This window comes from Xiphophorus hellerii, chromosome 2 (genome assembly GCF_003331165.1).
Source record: "Xiphophorus hellerii strain 12219 chromosome 2, Xiphophorus_hellerii-4.1, whole genome shotgun sequence".
NCBI classification, from domain to species: Eukaryota; Metazoa; Chordata; class Actinopteri; order Cyprinodontiformes; family Poeciliidae; genus Xiphophorus; species Xiphophorus hellerii.
Genome location: NC_045673.1, coordinates 26,516,058 through 26,532,541, shown reverse-complemented (window position 1 = coordinate 26,532,541; position 16,484 = coordinate 26,516,058). Strand labels below are relative to the sequence as shown.

General features: G+C 40.4%; 2 long non-coding RNA genes across 2 annotated transcripts; one reads left to right on the top strand and one right to left on the bottom strand.

Annotated features, from left to right (window-relative positions):
* Positions 1–5,928: 5,928 nt before the first annotated feature.
* Positions 5,929–14,077, top strand: LOC116729752 (uncharacterized). The gene is made up of 3 exons (XR_004341200.1): positions 5,929–8,188; positions 13,356–13,667; positions 13,751–14,077. It is a non-coding gene; the product is annotated as an uncharacterized LOC116729752 (long non-coding RNA).
* On the bottom strand, positions 13,316–15,893 carry LOC116729756 (uncharacterized). Its single transcript, XR_004341201.1, has 2 exons — positions 14,408–15,893; positions 13,316–13,873 (listed from the first exon to the last, which is right to left on the bottom strand). It is a non-coding gene; the product is annotated as an uncharacterized LOC116729756 (long non-coding RNA).
* Positions 15,894–16,484: the final 591 nt, after the last annotated feature.

Below are 16,484 nucleotides of genomic sequence, written 5' to 3'. Positions count from 1 at the left end.
ACACAAGGCCAGTTTGTAGACCACACACAAAACACACACACCAGTTCATTGCCACACATAGACACACACACACAGTCAAATATCTGGGTGGTCTCTCAAGAGCTACAAGGGTTAATGACGGTCCTGTTAGGAAGGATTGACTCCTAAGCCACAAATACACACATCCACGCATTCACACTCACGCACTATGCACACATCTCATGACTAGCAACAACTGCGTCATGGTGGCAGAGGTGACGAGGTTGTGTTTTGTTTGGTGTTAAGTGCTTTCAGGACGTGTGTGAGCAGCTTGCAATGATGATTCTACAACAGCTTAATGAAATTATGAAATTAAATCATCAATTTATTAATAAGACGGACTAGGAAACAAGCATGACGACAAAAACAGGATCTGACTGAACTGAGAAGTGCGTATAGTGGGAACTTGAACATGAAACAAAAATAAGCAAACTATACGAAAGGATTGTAACACCCGTGCTATTACAGCAAACTCAAAATGAGAGTGGATATTTTCTGCATTACATTAGGTGGTGAACGTCCAGTTCTCAAGAGAGAGCAACACACAATATTCAAGCATTCAATAAAACAAGAGGACATTAGCAAAAATAGTGGGAAAACCATTTTTCTTGTTTGTTTTTAGAAATAAAAGTGAGGAAAAAAGAGTGTTTTTGTACTTCGGTTTATCAGTTTAGACTATTTCAGTCCAAGTTTGTCCAATTTCATGAGTGTCTTAATGGCAAGAGAAGCACAGAGAGATTCGAATCGGACGTTGACGTTATCGCTGTTAGCAGGCTAACAGTTAGCTTCTTCGACAACCTGGTGTTGCCGGTGAATACACTTAATAGACGTTACCAGAGGGGCCGCTTTTCATTGGCTGATGCCCATTCTACGTGGTCACGTGAGTGGCCGTCTCACAAACAGACGCTTCCCGTTAGCTAAGTACAGCATAATGGCAGAACTGATACAACTTCTACACCTTGAAGCCTGTCTGCTACACAGTCTTACGTTAGCTAAACAGATCAATATGCAATGTCTACTGTATCTGACATACACTAAAGATTTTATTTTAGCAGAAAAGGCTTTGAACTAAACTGTTACTCGTGTTAGCCACGCTAGCACCAAGTACAGCTAGTCAATCAACCATCGCTGTGTTCAGGGAAGCGCTGATTAATAATCGAGAAATAAATATCAAGCCTGGAAACTTGACATCGTAACGGACTGAATGTTATGTTTTTAACGTAATCTTTGCTCGTCTTGCGGGGCGCAGGCGGTTGCCACGGTAACAGGTGTGCTTAAACTACAAAGAGAGAGAGAGAGAGTAAAAAGGTAGGAGTAGTTTCGAGTTGATCACCTGTTCGGGTTATTTTACTTTTGTTTCCCTTTGCTGTGGCTCATTACAGCCGCTGTAGTTTCTAAACGTTGGACTAATTACCTCGTTCGTTTGTGAGTTTACGTCATTCACAACAAACATCAAATAGAACAAATATATTTCACAAAATTTTAACAAACAAATGGCTTCTACCGCGATAATTATGTGAAATTAAATGAATTATATCCCAGCTTCAGAAGATTTGCCTTTACCTTTAAAGAGCTCTTTGGTTCCTCCTATCAGTCTGTAGCTTCTCATATTGACGTCATCAAACCAAAGTTCAGATCTACCATAACTGACTGACACCTGCTGGCCTCAGGTTTGCAACCAGCTTGTGACTGAGAAACCAGTAACCTCCTCCCAGATGATGACATGAACTTGTTAGTTCCTCTGTCCATTTAGTAGCTGATATATTGTGAAAATCCTGTAGAAATGATGCACTAATCCAGTCATGTTTACATAGAAACAACTCTGCGAGGCTTTGTTTGTGAGACTTGCGGTCACGTGGGTCGGTTGTGGGCGGAGCTTCGTAAGGTCCATTAGTCGACAAAACAGGGCAGCTCAAGAACTACTTCCTCTCCTACTTCAAAATAAAAGATGAAGGTGTCAAATTTGCACACACTTTTGTTTTTGGGACTCCTAGTAGTACCGAGAATAAAACTTAGCTCATCACATGCTAACGTGGTGTTATCAGATAGAAGAAGAAGAAGAATTACTTTATTCATCCCAGCAGGGAAATTATTTCGCAGTTACAGCACACGACAGGAGCTGCGTCTGCAGGCAGCCAGCTGAGCCGGCGCCATTTAGACTTGAGTTTGTCAAGAAATATATACCGACATTACCGTGATCTGTTGGATTGAAGAAATCTCTCCGTCATTTAATGACGTGATAAAAAACAAAACTTCATGTGGCAGTGCTGAGAGAAAAAAATCCTTCTGTTCATCTGAAAGTAGCCAAAAGCAAGGAGGGGTTTCTAAAATGAGCCGAGATGAATGGTTTTGTGTGCAAGCCTGTAAATAACAGGTGCGGCTTTTTTTTATTTTTGGAGAGGTGGGGGATTGTTTTGTTTTGGGAACCAGCACCATACCCAAACACACGCACGCACGCACGCACGCACTCCTGTGCTAACACCCCATCTGAGCCAAGCGAGCGAGAAAAAAGAGAAAAAGCTCCTTGCCGCCGCACACCTTCTCCTCCCACATCTTTGACAAACAAGAGGCGATCTCTTCGGGTTTGCTTTCACGCACAAACACACTGACCCCTCTCTGACTGGCCCCCCCCTCGTCTCACCGCCCCAAACACTGAGGCATGTTGTAATGCTGACAAATGCACACTCGAGCATCACCCCCGTCCACCGCACCCCGTCACAGGAAAGCCCACTAATAAACACTCACCGTTGTTCTTCCATTCACTCACTCATAACACTTTAGCTCTTAATTTGCAAACACGCCCGATTCAATTGCGTGTTATGGCTCCGGCATACCATATTTTCTTTTTTTCCTTCTTTTGCTACTAATGTTGTTGTTCTTCCCAGAACATTTCATGTGGGCCCTTACACTTTATTGGGCAATGTTACAATTATATTATGCATGCAACGAGCGCTTGTGTGCCGGTGCCAAAGGCCGGACCGACACTCGGTGCCAAAGTGGATAAAGAGCAGATGGCAGCCGCTGACGGGGTGGAAAACCTACAATTCCCACATTCGCTAAATCCATTCAGCTACCACTCCCGTGCTTCCAATTGCAAGAATAGCATGTGTGTGTGACAGAGACAGCTAAGAGCTGGAGTTCAATGCATGCAAGTGAAAAAAAAAGAGGAAAAAAAAGCATCTGTTCGGCGGTGCAGACACTGTCTGTGAATGGGGTTTACAAATGATAACAACTAAACCCTTGTGCCAGGTCAGTGACTGAAATAAGTTGGTTTATGTTGGGCTTTGCATGTGTGGAAGTGGGAGATACATTAGCACCGTAGAGATTCAGGGAAAATCAAACGGCTGGAAACCAAACAGTTAATCTCTTTAAGGGAATTATAGAGAAGGAGAGGTGTCGATTCAGCTTCACGTCATTCACAGCAGAGTGAATTGTTCCTGTGAGATCTTCGCTGCTTTTCGCTCTTGTCACAATCAGGTGTGGTGATCAGGCTGCCTGACCTTCTCTATTTAGTTCAAACCAACTCTAAACAAAATGGTGGGAATCACGCGGTGTCGTGATAAGTGCAGCATTGTTTTGGGGGGTTTTCTTCTCTGACAGACTGAAATACTATTAAAGACACACGGACATATTCATTCAGAACAGTGTAGCACGACTGTTAGGTGGATACGTGTCTCTTGCTAAAGAAAAATAAAAATAATTAAAAAGTCTCTAATTTACGGTAAAATACCGGCAGCTCTACGGTAAAATTGTGGCAACCTCAGATTTGACCGTATAAATACAAATTTGACTGTTTTTATACAAATTTCACCAAATTTATATGGTAATATTCTAATATTCTGGCAACCGCAGCGGCCGGTGTTTTATTCAATAAAAAATATATATATATATGTGTGTGTGTGTGTGTGCCACCTTAAAATTTTTACTGGCCCCCCCGATAAAAATTCTCTGGGAGCGCCACTGCACAAAATTCTACTATTAGGTCAGGGATGTTCAAAGTGTGGCCCTGGGGGCCATTTGTGGCTCGTAAACCAATTGTGTATGGCCCCTGACTTCATTTTAAGAATGATACAAATTTGCAAATGGAGATTTTCTACTACAGACAAAGTAAAATCATCTTGCAATAGAAAATGTTGGCAACATCACCAATTGTTTGTCTTTAATTCACCAGGTCATTTGGGGTTTTTTCCCACATATATGCAGTGATATTTACTCAAAAGCAAACTTTTAAATCTGCTTTTAATTAAGTTATTAAATTCGATTAAATACAGCAAGCATTTTTAAAGAAAGAGTGACCTTCAATCCTGATTCTATTGATCAGGATTGACTAAATTGGGTTTTGTTGTTTCAAGTTGATACCTAGAAAATTTGCCAAATTTCTCTCAATAAGACAAACCTACAAAAACCTTTTAAAGTTTTGGATCACAACCCTGACTACTTTATTTGTTTAATTAAAGTGCTCAATGATTACTTTATTTTCTAAGTAAGTAAAGGACATTTTATTTGGCCCTCCAGTCCTTTTGACTTTATGATTTTGGCCCTCGTGACAAAAGTGGCCAAAATCTTTTGGACACCCCTGTATCTGGTGAATGAGACCAATTGACTTTTTGTTACGTAATCATATCTCAGGAACCTTGACTTTACGTTCTACCTTTTTTTTTCTTTTTACTTTGTTTTTCCACTAAATTGGCTCCGTACGTTCAACCTTGAATTAAATATATTTCTGTTTACCAGGTGTTCAGCCTCAGATGTATTTGTACCTGCTTTAGTTTGGCTTTTTTTTTTTTTTTTTAACCTTTTCTTCTTGTGTTTGCAGGAAAACTAGAGGCCGGTGCTAAAAGATAACATGAAAGAGAGCAAGAACGATATCTGGACGCAAAGGGCGAGGAGCAAGGTTTGCTTATACTCCTTCCCACTCCGTGGACTTTTTCTGCACCGTCTGCCTGCGTCTGATTGCGAGTGAGGGCGGCGGTTTAGCTGTAATGTACACCCAACCGTACAGCAGATAAGCGAAGGGGTTAACCCGCTGCACGCGCCTCGAAAATGTGAAGCGGAACAACGCAAAGTTGAAAAGGCAGACGACGCTGGGAGCGTTTGAAGTGGTGGATGTGAGAGTCCTCAGTAGCTTTCACTCACTGTCTGAACGTGCAGACGGCGGCGCTGCGCGACACAGCTGTTGCCAGTTTTCTGTAAGGTTACGACCGCATGTTGCGTCTCAGAGGAATACATTTTATGTTTCTCTGTAAAAAAATTTTTAAAAAAAAACAAATTCGACTACTAGAGAGCATGTCAGTGTGATAAGACTGCGAGCAGGTTTTCACAGATTGTCTCATGTTAGACTGTCAGGATGTGCTAACGGTTTTAGCAAACATGTAAAAAGCATATTTTTGTAAAAGTATCCCAATGCAGCTTTAAACTAATCCACTACTTTAACACTGGCCTGCCTGCTGTGTTCGCTGGACTTTATTATGCTCTCGCTCGCTAAATGTTCGCTGACACTCCTTTACTCAACTCTGGGTTTTCTTCAGCAGTACGGCAGCGGAATACTAAAAAATGCCTCATTTTCAGATTTTTATTTGTAAAAACTATGATTTGTAAAAACATTCACCAAAAGTCTTCAGTCAGAGGCTTCTTCTGACTTGCTGTAATACAGACTGCTACAGGTGATCCTTACCGCCCACAGCCATCAGCATCTACAGCAAATTTTTGAAGCATTTTTTTTCAGTCAAATTTAAATCTAAGCTTGAGTTTGAACAGAAAACCAATCATTACTTTACAATTTGTCACTTGCAATCCCAATAAAATCTTTTCAAGCTCGTTGTAACCTTTTTTTTTTGGTTTTCTTTTTTGTGGTTGTAACTTGACAAAATGTGCAAAGGCATTAACACTTTCTGCACCACTCTGTAAATGCTTGGCAGTATGGGATCTCCTTAAAGATGTGGTCTTCACTTTGTAAACCCTCCCGTCTGGTCGCCCGGAGCGACAGGTGGCATTGTTCCCACAGAGACAGTTGCCGTGATGTGGCACGCTCCTGAGGGCGTAACCTGTGCGTACAGACGCGGACACACCAGCCTCTTTGCTAAGCTGCTTCCTGTGTGTGTGTGTGTGTGTGTGTGTGTGTGTGTGTGTGTTGCTGCCAGACAGGCGGTGTCGCGTCAGGAAGCGCTCCGTCTCTCTTCAGGTCACGTTGCTGCAGCTCTTCAGGCAGCCAGGTGTTGAACTCTTGAAGTTTCTCACGTGAAGCAGACGCTTGCTGCTGCTACCGTCTAGTCTGAAGAGAACCGCCCAAAAGTGTTTTTACTGTGACCTTCGGGGGGATAAGGATTCAGAGGAGCCAGCAGAGCAGACGGGGTCTTTCCTGAACTTCAAATCCATTCACTTTGGAAGCCATTCAAATATTTTAATAGCTGAGGTTTGAAAACTCATCATTTCTTTTCAACCCCTCTGCTGTCAGTTGCTGCTTCATGTGTAGTAGGGGGAGGTACATCATATTATGTGACCGTCATCGAAAATAAAGCTCAAAAATATAATTTATTTCCAAAATGTTCAATTTGTACTCCTGTAGAGGTGGATTTTCACTATTTCCTCCTCTAGTTACATTCTTAAAGGGGCGGTATCGTGTAGAATTGACTTTTGTAATCGCGTTACATCATGTTATAATGTTATTCAATCATCGTAATAACATCTGGAGTGTTGCTTTGATTCTTTCATGCATGTTTGAGAAATCCTTTAATCTCCATAACACCTTTAATCAGATGAGCAAAACGCCCAGTTGGACCTAGCTCCGCCTTCGAGGACGAAGCTCCTCCACAGTCGCCGATGTTCTGCCTCAAAGAGCATCCCTCCCCCCGCGACTCCCCCACTCGGCTCCTTCAGACTAGCCAGCAGCAATTAGCAGACACCTGGTGGAACTGCTCACCTTCTGAGCTCATTATCAGCTACTTCTCAATTAAATGCTCTTAAGAACGCTGTAAAAGGCTTAATGGAGTAACGGTGTTGTGATGACTCCCTGAAGGCGTAGTGTCGGAAAGAGCAGGAGCTTCTTAAAGAGACAGAGGCCAAATTTCAAGGCGTTAAATTCAAAGTCAAATTTCTTTTGAGTCATGTTTGGTATTATATGCCATGTAGGATATATTTTTATAACAACTGAAGGTAACATAGTTTCTTAGTTGTGCTACAAAATGATTCTATGTGCATAATACTGCCCTTTTAAATCTGCTTCAGTCAGTACAAGTGAAGCTTTATACTGGGACCTCAACGTGAAAAAATATATATTGTTCATGTAATTGGCTGTGTTTCCATTTAAAGAAGCTAAAGATAAGAAAACTTTAATGATGGGGTTGAATTTGTGCTTCATTTATCAAGTTTGGTTTAGATATTACAGACTGGAGAGTCTCACCAGAGGAAGACAGCATCAACTCTCCTTTCATATTTTCACACATCGCCTATATTCGAAAAAAAATGAGATGAGTCCAACATAGATTTCTTTTAATTTGTTCAAATTTTACTCTGTCTTTCAAGCATTGATCAGAGTCGCTGTGGAGGAGCCTCACAGATCCACAGCCAACGTTGAACAATCTGTCTGCCGGTTTACACTCCACAAATCTGGAATTTCTACGAGAAAAAAGTTGGAAAAAAAAAGTCCTGCTTGCAACATTTAAACACCTGTTGATACGTACAAAGAGGTGGCATAGATTTATAACAGTAAGAAAAGTGAAAACCATGTTATTTTTTCTTGTACTTCTCAATGGCGCTCACGTGTTGATCTGTTATACATCATTGCAGTAAAATAGGTTAAAGATTGTTGTTTCAATGTGACAAAATGTAAAAAAAATAAAAAAAACAATTAAAGTTTTCCAAATGTCAGAGAGCTAACACTGATTTCGGCTCCTAAAATAAAAAGTCACGCCTCTTTGTCTTGTCTTTCCGTCATTAAAAACGGGCGTGGTGCAACCTTTGTGTTTTCATTAATCTGGTCCGTGTTGAAAATCCAGTGACTTTCCTCTGACCTTTGACCTGCTGCCACCAGCTTTGTTGACGTTGTGAAATGATATCCAGAAAAAAAAAAAAAAAGTGTTTGTTTTGAAAATCTCCAGGACTCCCCCTGTGCGCTTCCTGTGTCCGACTTCCTACCTGGTTAATCTGCTGTCTGCAGGCAAAGAAAACAAAGGTGCGTATTTTTAGGGGAGCTGATTCGGTAAGTAACGATGTCATGAAAAATAAAACAAGTCTGGCAGATGGCTGCATGCTAAAGGACGTACTGTAACTTCATAATCTTCCAATTCATCTGATTTATGCTGTTTATAACCATCTCACCTGACATGGGTATGTGAGTTTATATGAGTTTGTTAGCAAAATATGCATTCATAAAAATAAATAAAAAAATATATAGAAATGAGTCTTTGGTGCCCCCAGAAACTTGGTGCTCTGGGCTTGTGCCCTATTTAAAGTCTGATCCTGCGTATGTGCCTGGCAGCCGTCATGCCTCCAGTTTGAAAAGCGAATCATGTTAATTATTAAACTTTTTGAAATAGCATTTGAATGTTTCTTTCTGTTTAGGCTCGCATGCTGTTTTAAAATAAAGTTTCCCCTTCCTGTAGACTGTAAACATAAACATAAAGCATATACTGTTGTACTGTTTTTTTTTTTTAAAAAACCAACACAGTGTTAACAAGCAGACAGAACCGTTTATTTTTATTTGGAGAAATGAGTCCAGTAATTCCCAAAACAGCTGTTAACAGTGTTTTGTATTTGCTGGGGACATTGTTTGGTGATCTGTTGTGTATTTATACAAAAAATGAAGAAAAAAAAAAGACCCCAGGTATCCGGGATGTGAGTGTTTGTGTGTGTTGTAGCCAAAGTGAGTTTGGCTGTCAGTGCTCATTATGATAATGACTGTGGGATCTGGCAGGTGCCCAAACGCTGGAGGACGGAAGGAGGCGGAGGGGCAGGGAGAGTTGGTGCGTGTGAGCAAGAAAAGTTATAATAGCTCAGAAGAAGGAGGGGAAGGGTGGCTGCGTGATGGGGATCACATTACAGCTCACCCGTCCACTCCAGACAAACACAAACACAGGCTAACACACATCACCACAAGCACATTTCATGTCTAAAGAGGTGTGAGGGAGGTCATCATTACCGACCCTAAAGTCAAAGGTTTATGTTTCTGCTGCACTTTGACCTGAATGTCTCAGTTTTCTAAGGCTGGATGTGTCACCTTCACTGGTACGGTGAAAATCAGAGACTCCAGTTTCAGATGCGGACTAGAGTTGCATCCTGCAGCTTTTCTGGTGGATTTTGTAGTTCTAGGGACTCACATGGAAGGAGGCTGATTTTGTGTCTGGTGACGACTTTCTGTGTTGCTTTGGCCATGTGTTGTGAATAATTATGCTTCACGATAACGACTGCATTGCCTGTAATAAGCACCGATATGAACATCGGATATCGGCTAATACCGATATCCGATACTAGTGTTACCATTATGGCCGATAACTGTTATTTACCAATATTATATGCATTTCACTACACTTTCAACACCTTAGAAAAATAATAAGAAAAGCCCACAACACTGACTTCAAAACTCCCCACAATGCATCACTATCAGAAGCTGCATTTCCGCTACAAATGTTTGCAAAACTTTGTTGGTATTCTGCTAACGTTGAAAAAACAGAATTTCGCAGTTGCCGTCTTTCGATTAAGCAGGTTTATTTTTGTAATTCCAATTTCCACAGTTATATGGTGAATGAAAACACAGCTACTGTCACATGACCTACCTACCGCCTCTCCAGAACCAGATGCAACAGGATGGAAGTATGAATCGGTTGTTAATATCTGCCCAGTTTTGTTTATCGGAGCCAATACCGACGTGTTAAAAAAAATCGCTGATATCAGCCGATACCAATGTTAGTGCTGATGTATCGTTCATCCCTCTGTACGTTTTACCCTTTTACTGCTTTAACAGATCAATCAATGTAATTTGGCTTTTTTTGACAAAAACAATGAAAACTGATTTTTTTTTTAAATAAACAATGACAGTTAAATAGAAATATGTAACATAATGTAACTAACTGACTGCGTAAGTATTCACCTCTTCATGTCAGTATTTAGTAGATTCACCTTTAGCTTCCATCACAGCATGCAGTCCATGTGGGTCGATCTCAGTCAGACCTGCATATCTGAACGCTGCAGTTTTCTTCCATTCTTTCTCACAAAACTGTTCCAGAGGCCTGGCCTTTGACTAGGCCACTACAGAACATTCACATTGTTGTCTTAAAACTATTTCTGTGTAACTCCAGCTCTATGTGTGAGATTATATCACTAGGGGTTAAAAAAAGAGGAAAGAAACCAATGATCTTCTTGAATTAAAGGTGACATTTCTTACACTGATGTGTTTTGTTTTTTTCCATTCGTTTTTAATTGTTTCCTTTTTACACACGTCTTTACTTTAAGCTCCTGGTTATGTTTCCATAAATTACAGACAAACATCTTCAGTGACAATGAAACTTCATGTAGCTGGTTTGATGTAAACATTTTAGGCGGTGTAGTCTCACCACAGAGCGATAGTATCAGCGATGCTCTGTCTGGCTGTTATAAACAGAGGAAACGTGGCTGTTGGGTGGAAACAAAAATGAAAGAAGACAGAAGAAAAAAATTAAACCAGTCAATATTTTTTATGAGTAAAAAGAAACTTATTGTAGCTGGTTTGATGGCAAAGGTCCCAGAAAAAAAGACAACTAATTTTTGCTTTTTGGTTTCTCATTCCACATTAATAATTTCAATATTCTGGAAACAGAAGCCGCTTATTGGCCATAAAAGACAAGAGAAAATATTTCCTCAGGCTCATAACAAGATGAAAACACATGCCAGTATTAATTTCATCAAGTTCAAATCATCGAAACAAAAGGGATGAAGCGATTGTTTTGGGCTTAAATTAAAAATAATCTCACCTTGAAGCTCACATTTTATAGTGCGCTGCAGCGTTACTTCTATCAATGCTAAACTTCCTGGTATTTCTGTATCCGTGGTAACAGCTCAGGCTTGATAAGTGAGGCAAAACCTCAGACTATCAGTTCTGCTGAGGTACATGTAAACACAAACACGGCCCCAGGGATCAAGTCCAGGTAAAACAGATGAACGAGAGGCTCTGGCCGTCTTATTCTCAGTCTCTGGCGTCGGTGTGAGGCAGCGTGTTTGCAACAAAATCCTTTAACCAGGCAGAAAAAGTACAAAAACACTGCCGAGTGAATTATTATTATTATTTTTTGCTGTTTCCTTGCTATATCTAATGGACATAAAGGGGCAAAATCTGTCCTGGCTTACTTTTCAGATCAAATTATTTGCAAAGCCACCATCTATGGACTTTCTTCATTAAAGACTTTTCTACAGGCTGTGGGTGTGTGGGAATTTCTCCACACACTGCAAAGCAGAAAATACTTCAGCATTAACCTGAAACTCAAAGTACAAAACGGTTGTGCTTTAGATATGCAGCCATAAACAACCCACCAGATATTTACATCCACTGCATAAAAACAGACATAACCATTTCCACACATTGCCCGACGTGAAGTCAGACTAAACCTTTATTGTTTACAATGTGTCTTCTGGCTGTAAGGGGCAGCTTAGCAAATGACCCTAAGGGGGTCGCTAAATCTGTTTGTATTAAAATGTTGGCATCCTGAGCTTCCATACGTATCAGAATCCTAAATCAATGTATTAAATCAAAAAAAAAAAAGTTTGGATTATAAAGAGCTTCAAAATCTATCTCAAAGAAAAAAAAAAGTGCAAATCATATTAGCTCCTAGCCCAAATCTTCCAATAAAATCCAAAATAGATGCACGTCGCTGTGATCAGACCTGACACCGGAACCGCTGTACGGGTCGCCGTACAGTAGCCGACATGAAAGCCTTTGTGATGACGGCCGGTGTGGAGGCTTGACATGTGAAACCACGCAAACCACAGCTGCTGCTCCGGGGCGAAACCTCGAGCCTATACACACCGATGTATATGAAACACTGTTAACCCACTCTGTGACATCGTGACGGGGGCGTGAGGCAACGCAGCTCGCCTGCTGTTGTCTGGTCAAGCCGCAGGAAATTGATCTGCACCACCAAACAAAAGGCAGAAAGCAGAGGGGGGTCCGACCATTGCAAGGTTAATGCCTTGTGTGTGTGTGTGTGTGTGTGTGTGTGAGAGAGAGGCAGAGCATGTTAGAGGTAGCCCATTTTGTCATAACGACGTCCATTTAGGCGGTCATGGATGGGAGTTTTCACTCTTAAGCTATAGGTAAAAAATTATAATAAATCAAAAGCTTTCCTTGCACACTTTCCACCAAGATAACAGTGGAAACGCCTCCCAGGAGAGCTGACCTCTCTCTGCTGCTGGGAATTTATTCGTCTCCTTTGCTTCTTTTCCCTCCTGCCCTTTTAGAGTAAGCAGACTTTAACGTGAGCTAAGCTAACGAGGGCCCATCTTGGGTTTCGCCTTTCTTTTTCCAGGAGTCCCGAGGGAATCCTGCTGTTTTTGTGCGCCAAGAAAAACATGACAACCTTTTTCTTGCGTGAAAGAAGCCAGAAGAAGCGGCTTCGACCCGATGCTTGTCAACCAGCCTGTGGAAATGTTCAGTGCTAAATGCGAAACACTTTTCATCAAAATAATCTTTGCCCCAAACTCTGATTCTTTAATGTCAAGTAATTACTGGAGGATATTTTCTTACTGTAGCACAGTGGTGAGAAGGGAACTATTGTGACTAAATAAATATGTACAAGATAATACAGGCGCATCTCAAAAAAATTACAGTTATTGAAAACTTCATTTAAGTAACTAAATTCACTAAGTGAAACGTTACAGAATAATTACACACAGACTGATGTATTTGAGCCTTTATTTCTGTTATGGTTGTCTAACGAAAACACATTTAAGATTAGAATATTGCATCTGACCAATGACATAATAATCATATCTAATACAGCAAATTGGTGAAAAGAGTTTAATACCTTGTGGTTATTTTCAAAGGGTGCCACTGTGGAATTAAAATGGCAAAACTTGACATAAAATTAAAAACAAACACAAAAAAATGACATTGACTGCAATAAAAAAAAAAATCTTAAATATGCACAATTCAAATAAATTAAGATTTTGCATAGTAACACATTTACTTTATGATACCAGCCCATACAGTAGGCAAAAATAAAGTTCTATTTGCATTTTTGTTTGGAGAAGTATTGAAACATTTGCTGCAACTTAGCTAACAAAACTGAAACAAAACGCCTTCTATCTCCTGAAACGATTGTTGCTTTTTTTCCCTCACGCCTTTGAGCATCATTTCTGACGCTCACCTGCAGGCGTCCCTGGTCCAGAGAAAGAGGACGGGCAAGCCAGAAGGAAAGGAGGGGAAAGCAAAAAAAGCCGAGGACAATAGTCATTCTGTCCCCAGAGAGGGCCTCCAGCCATACTTCTGCCAGAGACAGGAAGTCCAGCATAATGTTTGCCAAACCGGAGGCTACGAGGGGTTCCCTAAAGGAAACCTGAGACAGCGGGACACCGGATCACAGAAGGGACCCGGGCCCCCCTTTCTGCATGTGCAGGTACAATGGAACCTGCTGCTCCGAGGACCATTCATCACCGGCGAGGGACACGGACCCACTGTGTGTACAGTGAGTAAAAATACGACGCCTCTGCTGACCCAGATTCAGGAGCAGATTGTGTAATGGTCCAACTGTGTCACTTCTGCCTTCAGGTGACATCACTGAACAGTAAAATATGTCCTATAATGCGCTTTCCCGAAGACGTAGGAAAAGTAGAGGTCACATCTTCTTCCATCGTAAAGCACGATGAGCGACAGGGTGGAACATGAGACCGCCTTATGGATACATGAAAAAAAGTTTCAATTCAGAAGTTGCTTTGAGTTAAAAAAAACAAAAACAAACAACAAAAAAAAAACACCAACAACTTTGGAGCATTTGATGTTTATGATGTTTAAATGTAAATTAAGTTTTGAACAAATTAGTGATATTTTTTTTTAATGACAGAGTATTAGGAAAACGCTAAGAAAATGAAAATAAGAAAATTCTAATAATGTCCTAACATTGAAATAATATGAGAATAAAGTCATAATATTATGATTTTAATATGTACTATGACTTTACTTTCATATTACTTCAACTTTATTCATGTTATTACGACTTTACTCCCACCATATTATGACTCTATTCTTGTAATTTTCTGACTTTTTTCCTGTATTCTTTCTTAATATGATCCTAATACTCCATCATCATTTTTAGCATGTGGCCAGAGTCCTTTCATTAACTTCAAGAATGTGTGTTTTCAGGTGGCAAATTTGAAAAACATTAAAACGTATCCAAAGAATACCAAAGCTCTTATGAGAAAGGTTTACCTCGCACTGCCACGGAAATGATGCCACAGCATCTGCCTCTTGTTCGGCCTCTGGAAACACTGAACAGGTTTCCCAGCCCAGGAGGAATATATTCCAGAGATATTTCGCTTTAGAAACAGCATGTCTGATTTTTAGGGACAAACGCGTACAAACATTGAACGCTGTTGGGTTTCTCACTCTGGCATAAGAAATGACTCAGCTCGGCTGAAGACGTCTAACCAGTTCATATAAAAATGCCGCTTGATTTCCTGGTTTCTGTTTTGATAAAGCTAATAAAAGCTTGTGGAGTTTTTTTTTCTTTCTTTCTTTCTTCCCCCCCCCCTCCGGTGTGACATGGCTCGGATTGTTGTTTTATTACTCACTGTTTGTTTTTCGTAAGCTCACGCCGCCTCACAGGTATGTCTTTTAATTCAGCCTACCGAACGTGAAAGGCTTCCTCAACCGTCGGGCGATGACACAGACGGAGGACTTGCTGACCATCCCTCCTGACTAACTGTTGCCACGGCAACCGGCGAGGGCGACTGAAACTCATCGAGACGGCGGTTGGTTTCGCGGTCACTGGTGGTGTGAGACTCGCCTGGGTTTTTGTCGGAAGAGCTTCCCACCTTGACCTGACGCTCTGCACTGTGAGGGTAAATCGGTTTAGAAGCTGCGGTCAAGCGTAATGCAATAAATAAGAAGCAAAAACACAAGAGGATATTGCCAAATATCAGTGATCTTTATAATTACCACAACTGAAAGGAGAAAGTCAGCCCTGTCAGAAACATGCAGATGGATAATTTTTTTACATTTTCTGAATGTGTGCTCCGGCCTTTGTAGGTAGTATTAGTTATCAAAAGCCTGTATTTATAAGTCTTTTCACTTACTGAATAGCTTAATTATGAATTCATGAAGTATTTGCAGTTATTAAACAGTCTCTATATCTTTTGTCACCAAATAATATTTGTTCTTTTATGTCTTTTTAAATCAGTTTTTGTAGTTTGATTTGGGGTTTTTTTAAGCAGTTTGTAGTTGTTAGTTTAACTATGGAGTCCATCAAAAAGAAACGTTTTAGGAATAGTCTTAAGAGTAGACAGGGTGTCTGCCCGCTCTAAATTAGACCCAATTTACTTTTCCAAACCTTTTCGAGAGGGTAGTGCTCTGATAGGAACATTTTGAACAATCAGATGTACGATGGAGCTTGATTGTTCAGAGCTTTACATGTAGAAAGCACATTAATAAGAAATTTTTTTAAAAAGTAAAACAAATGTGGTTAGAGACGCCATTCAGCTGCTGATTACTGTTAACCTTGGGTCTCAAAAGGTTTCTGACACAAGTGGGGATTTTTACTAAAAGAAACAGACAACAACAAAAAAAACAAAAGCACCCAACCCAAGCAAGCTACAGTACATTACACCGTGTACCAAATTATGGTGCAAGTGATATTTTCTCAGATTTTCTTAAATGGTCAATGCAAATGATGGTCAGTATAATTTTCAAGTCATGAACTATTACAGTATAAATCAGATTTTACTGAACAAAGCTCCCCATGAGAACAGTATTTTTTTCAAAAATAAAAAACTCAAAATGCACAAAATTATTATGCACAGCAGATTTTCTAAACATTTTATGGATTATAAGGAACTGCAAACGGTCATTCTTTGAATGTGCAGCATTAAATGGTCACTTGTACTAAAATCAAAAGCTGTTTCAATCAAAAACATCTTAACAGACCAAGTTACATGTTAACATTGGACCTTCTTTGATATCACAGCACAATTCTTGATCCATTGAACTTGTGAGTTTGTGGAAAGTTTCTGCTTGAATTTCTTTGCAGGATGTCAGAAAACCTTCCCAGAGCTGCTGGTTTGATATGAACTGCATTCCACCCTCAGATCTTCTGCTTGAGGAAACTCCAAAGGTTCTCAATAGGTCAGAGGTCATGGTGTGGTCACCACACCATGAGTTTCTCCCCTTTTATGCCCATAGCAGCCAGTGACACAGTGCTATTCCTTGCGGCATGAGATGGTGCATTGTCATGCATGAAGATGATTTTGAAAAAAGTGTGATCAACCAAAAATTTTTTATTAAGTTTTAC